Source organism: Bufo gargarizans, chromosome 3 (genome assembly GCF_014858855.1).
Source record: "Bufo gargarizans isolate SCDJY-AF-19 chromosome 3, ASM1485885v1, whole genome shotgun sequence".
NCBI lineage: Eukaryota > Metazoa > Chordata > Amphibia > Anura > Bufonidae > Bufo > Bufo gargarizans.
Genome location: NC_058082.1, coordinates 556,456,986 through 556,463,162, shown reverse-complemented (window position 1 = coordinate 556,463,162; position 6,177 = coordinate 556,456,986).

Here is a 6,177-nt window from a genome sequence, read left to right as displayed (position 1 = left end):
CGTCTGGTAGTGGGTCACACCACAATATTTCATGTCATGACCTGGCACTAAGTTGCCTGTTCTTCTCACATGTTAGGGAGAGCGTCATTTTTGACCCAGGGGCTAACATTTCTACTTACTGTAGGTCAGAAAAAGACTCAACTCTTCCAAGGTTTTTGCCCACTCTCAGATCTAGATATGTGATACCGGGGAAGGCAAAGATAATATCTTGAATGGAAATCGCCAATTTTGTCTCCTGTAGAACAAGAAATATGATTTCCCGGCCTTTCAAAAATTTTAAGGATCAAAGTTACTTTATGCTAGCCCCAAACTGATAAATATTCCTATCTTACTGGACACTTCCATGGTGTCAGTTGATACAAATGATTTGTTTTCTGAGAATCGCATACCCCATGCAGATACCTCCTTTTTATTGAAGACAAGTGATATAAGAATATTGTAACAGTGTTTTTTAAGATTTATTTGGAGAAATAGAAAGGTCCGAGTTATTATAACTTAGTTTGTATCCTTAGATATATCAAGGAATGGTGCAGTGAAGGGTTGTATTTGGTAGATGACCCATTCGAGAAGGATCTGGCCTAGTCCATCACATTGCAAGGTTTGGTATGCTCTAGGAAATCTGATGCAAAAGAAGGTCGAAATTTCTTTGTTGAAAATTTTATAGTAAAATGTTTCATCTTCCCATTCATTATGATTTGGATACGACTATTACAAATCAACCCACATTAAGGTTCTTCTTTAGAAAATAAATTTGGGGAAATCTGGAAAGAAAGGGTCATGAATGAAGATGGTAAAATAAATACTTTCACTGAAATTCAGCATTCTTTTGGTAATAAAGAGGTTATCCAAGACTAAACTTCTTTAACAGACCCCTTCAGAGTGGCCGGACCTGGTTCCCGCCGCTGGATTCTGGATGCGTCACTCCATGGCCGGCAGGTTGAGGGTCTCTGGGAATCAACGTCTTGTTGATGGGCATCAAGTGACCACTGCAGCCAATCACTGACCTTAGTAACCTGTCACTCGTGTGGTTCGTAACCCAGGGAGGTACCGCATGGATGACAGGTCACCGCTGTGGCCAGTGATTGGCTGCAGCAGTCATATGATGCCCTTGTCAACAGGAAGTTGATTCCCAGAGACCTAGGACCTGCCGAGGTGGCCATGAAGCAATACAACTGGGGACCAGCTAAGTATGAACCCCACTGCCAGTCAGGCCACTCTAAAGAGGTCTGTTAAAAAAGTTTACTCTTGGATAAACCCTTTGAGGACAAATTTCATTTTGAATATCGCCTTTATTTTTGGGTGTAAATGACTTATTTAAACGGACAAGGGATCTAAGGATTATGGGTGAAGGATGTAATAAAAGCAACAAAAAATAAATGTAGCATATCATACCCGTACAAATGTTTGATGTAGCAAAGGGATGAATGTGCTCAGGGAAGGTAAATAGGGCAAAACTGGAGAAAAATATTGGATGCACAGGAAGAGGCTGAGGAGACACAACATAAAAATTTTAAGGCAACTCAAAGGATAAAAGAAGTGATGTGATCTGAGAAATGGAGATGGAATTATACTGGAGGATAATGCATCAAGCCATATATGCCCTTAGGCTAAATGCACATGATCAGGATTGCGTGCAGATTTTCCGTGTGGATTTGCATGCGGAAAATACGCACCGTAGTACATTGTGTTCTATGAGAATTTAAAATTCTCAATGCACACGATGGGGATTTATTCCATGCGGATATTGACCTGTGGTGCGGATTTTATCTGCAGCATGTTAATTAATTTTATTTTTCCTGACCGGATTTTCTTCATTCACTTTGGAAAATCCGCACCAAATCCACACGCAAATCAGCACTAATTGATGCGGATTGACTGCACAGATTTGCCTGCGAACACCTTCCGGATTTCAGTGCGAATCCTGAACGTGTGCATGTACCCTTAATGTACTATTGCAAAAGTATATTGTAGAGTTTATACAAAATGCCCCAAACGTGGTGAGGAAAAAACGAATATGTTACTTGTTGAAGAGATTTGGGGAGGACGTTACTTTCACATCAGCATTTTGTTAGATCCGGCAGGGATAAGCAAAAACTTTTCCGTCACGATAATACAACCGGCTGCATCCGTTCGACACTAAAACCATTGTAAGTCAATGGGCGCCGGAACTATTTTCTTTCGTGTCCGCGAAAACGGATCCGGCACCATTGACTTACATTGTGTTTCAGGCCGGATCCGTCTTGATCAGTATCCCGCACACAAAAAAAAACAAAAAACACTGCTTGCAGCGGTTTTGTGTCCGGGATGAGAACGCAACTAAATGGAACGTAATATATTCTGGTGCACTCTTTTCTGTTCAGTTCAGTTTTGTCCCCATTGACAATGAATGTGTATAAAAGTGAAGCACTTTGATATAAGACAACTGTACATTGGAGTCATTCAGATATCATAATATTAAGAACAATAAAATCAAGAATATTGGTAAGGAAACTTGTATATTATATTATATTGTGTTGATTTTTATAATAAGTAAAAAAAATTTCAATAAAAAGTAGTGAAGAACGGACACTTCTATCAATGTTTAACACGTTAACAATCTGTGACAATGTAACTATTCCATTTTTATAAATTAAAAAAATGGGTGGTTGGCTTTCTAGATAGTTGGATTTTTTTTTCTTTGTTTACACCATGTATACTAGTTCCTTTCCTCATCTTAGTCTGGACGTTTAGCCCAGCAGAGAGTCTCACTTAACACTCTCTGTCAGACCAGCAGTCAGACCAGGGAAGAGTGAGGGGTGATAACTTCCCCAATGCTTTACCAGTAGACAGGGCTTCTCTCATTATATTACCGTTCTTCTCTGGGCTTATTATATAAGCCTGTAAAATGAACAATAGTGCTGCCATTCCAGTCATTCCAGTCCCCCACCTACTATTCTAAGGAGATTACCTTAAAGATAAAATATGCCCGGTCTCCAGGCAATAATAAAATGAGACACTGTGTTATGTCTAGCGCTGGGACTGATGGGTGGAATGTGATGAAGAGCTTTTATTTCATGTTATTTGAATTCAGCCCTTTTGGACCCTGACGTAATGGCCTATCACTAGGTTAGGCCATCATGATCGGAGGAGACCTACCCTCTGGAATCCTCTTTGTTCACAAGAATGAAGGTGCTCGTTATGGTGCGGGTCCTGAATTCCTCCTCCGGTGCATGGAATTGCTCTAGTCAGTGGCGTACATCGAGAAGTAAGGGCCCCATAGCAAGGATCAAACCAGGCCCCCGACACAGGACAGAAGGGTTTCTGCCTAAACCCTTTTCAATGACCCTTGGCCCATATTTCCACTGCCTCATTTGCTAAAAGTTGTTCCTTTAGAAGGTAGAGTCCTGACCAAGTTTTCACCTCCAGTAGAAGAGGAGATAATCCCAACTAAGTCTGGGCCCGCTCTTGCCCTGGGCCCCATAGCATGGTCTGCCGCTATGGTAGTTGATGTGAATGAGGCTGGGTTGCATTTCCCAGGTTGTACGTTGGTAGAAAAGGAGCCACAAACCTCAAATTTCAGTGAAGCCTCTTAATTGGTGAAAAGCCTCAGTTCAAAAGAGCTGTGATCTCAGGAGGTTCCACATCTGGCCATCTAATCCATGGGCCATGCCAAGTCCAGCTGCAGCTCTTAAATAGTGGTTCTCCTTTCTGGCTCCCGTTTTAAGGAGGGATCCCCATCTACGACGTAGATCTTCCCCATAAAACCCCTTTAATGACTTTTAAGGTTGAGCATTGACTGCTCTTACAGTAGAACCCTTTCCTACATTGACCCCCTAGTAATGGTACGGTCTCTATAAAGCTTTAGGTAGGTCCATACCACCCATGATGAGAAAGGCAGGTAGGGCTGTGGCCTCCAGTGGTATTTCTAATGCTATCAGTGTAGGGTTCTAAACAAGCAGGAATCTCATTGTCCTTTCATATGTGAAGTTGAATTTGAATATTTACGAGTCAGTGCCGAGCGCAGCGATTTCCAAGCAGCGTACGTGAAAAAAGAATTTACCTGCAGGTCAAACTGTATTTACAAGTTTCCTTCTTGTTCCTCCTGAATAAATATAATTACCCAAATAGACCTTGGCCGCTGTCAGTCGGATGCAATTAATTGCCTTTCGCTCGCTGTTTCGGAGCCGTCTGCCGCGAGCCGCCTCTTTCAGCGTCAGCCGCTAAGGATTTGAATGGCGGAGACTGATGAGAAATGACATTCGTCACATGTAGTTGCCGAGAATTTCATTTGGATTTTTGTCTTGATTTTTAAGCGTTGCACTTGTTAGTTGTTGCATTTGTCGCTCACGGTTAGTAGTTGGCGGCGGTGGTGGCTCTTGGGTAAGAAAATGCACCGGGAGACAGATCACAATATGTACATAGACATAGCTGCCGGGGTGTCGTGGAATACTGCAATATAGGCTGCAATACGACTTGTCGAGACTGGGGGGGGGGATTGGGGGGATGACATATCGCATGGGACAACTAGTTCTAGCTTTAAAGGGGTTGTCTCATGAAAAATATTTTACATTTTGCACCTAGATCTGAATAATTTAGCAATTGCATGTAATAAAAAATTTAGCACAGCCACTGATTTGTTCAATAAACTGTATCAGTATAGCGCCACCTGCTGTTTGTTTGTTTTCCTGATTTCTCTGCCCACCTCGGCTGATGTGGTCGCACATGCTCAGTTCCATCCTTCAAATACCAAATGCCGGATCTGCTGTTAGAAACTGTGACAATTACAGGAAGAGAGCTGCAGTACAAAGGAGAGAAAAAAACATGTCCCTTAAGCTGCAGCAGAAAGGACACACTCCCTGAGCTGTAATAGGGGTAGAGCTGCAACAGAAAAGACACAACCCTGAGCTGTGATAGGGAGAAAGCTGCAGCAGAAATGACATACCCACTGAGCTGTGATAGACAGAGAGCTGCAGCAGAAAAGGACATGCCCCCTAAAAAAAGAGACTGCAGCTCACATTCAGTGAGCTATGATAGGGAGAGAGCTGAAGGTGGAAGGACACACTCCCTGAGCTGTGATAAGGAGAAAATTGAAGTAAGAAGGACATGCTCCCTGTGCTGTGATTGACAGAAAGTGCAGCAGAAAAGAACATGCCTCCTGAGAAAGGACACACTCCCTGAGCTGAGACAGGGAGAGAGCTGTAGCAGAAAAGACACATTGCCTAAGATGTGATCGGAACGGGGCTGAGCAGAAAGGACATGCCTCCTGAGCTGTGAAAGGGACAGGGCTGCAGCAGAAAGGACATGAGTCCTGAGCTGTGATAGGAAGGGAGCTACAGTAGAAAGGACATGTCTTCTGAGCTGTGATAGGGACGGGGCTGCAGCAGAAAGGACATGCCTCCTGAGCTGTGAAAGGGACAGGGCTGCAGCAGAAAGGACATGAGTCCTGAGCTGTGATAGGAAGGGAGCTACAGTAGAAAGGACATACCTCCTGAGCTGTGATAGGGACGGGGCTGCAGCAGAAAGGACATGCCTCCTGAGCTACGATAAGCAGAAAGTTGCAGCAGAAAAGAACACGTCTCCTGGGAATTGACACACCCCCATGAGCTGAAAGTTTGAAATAAATCTATTAGAATTGGAGCACTGCATGGGATTAAAGAGGGTTGTCCATCCAGTAGTTTTTTTTTTCTAATGGTCAAATGGCATAAAAAAAAATATAAAAAAATAAAATGAGACTCAACTCACCAATTTCCTTTCTGGTGATTATTGGGTCTCCCTTGACACCCAGCAAATGACCATTCAACCAGTCACTGGCCACAGTGGTGACGCGCTTACGCAGTGACCGGCCGAGACCAGGAAATAGAGACCAGCGGGGACCTAGAAAGTGTCGGAATGGCAGTTCAGCAGATGGACAAACGTCTAAAGGGATAAGTGAATCTAGAAATAAATGATACATAGAAACAGGAGAAAAAACTTTTTTTTCTGCATTAATCTGCCAGAAAACGACAGGGTTAATTGATGGATTTTTTCCAGTTTTGGAGGCTTTGCAGGATTTACATTGTACGGTCTCTCACTGCAGAAGGAGCAGCGGGGGAGAGCTCCTGCTGCCGTCAGCTGCCTTACAGCCAGAGGCGAGGCTGATATGAGGTTTGTTAGAACGAGAAGGGGAAAACAGACCATCTCTTGGGCACAAATATAAAA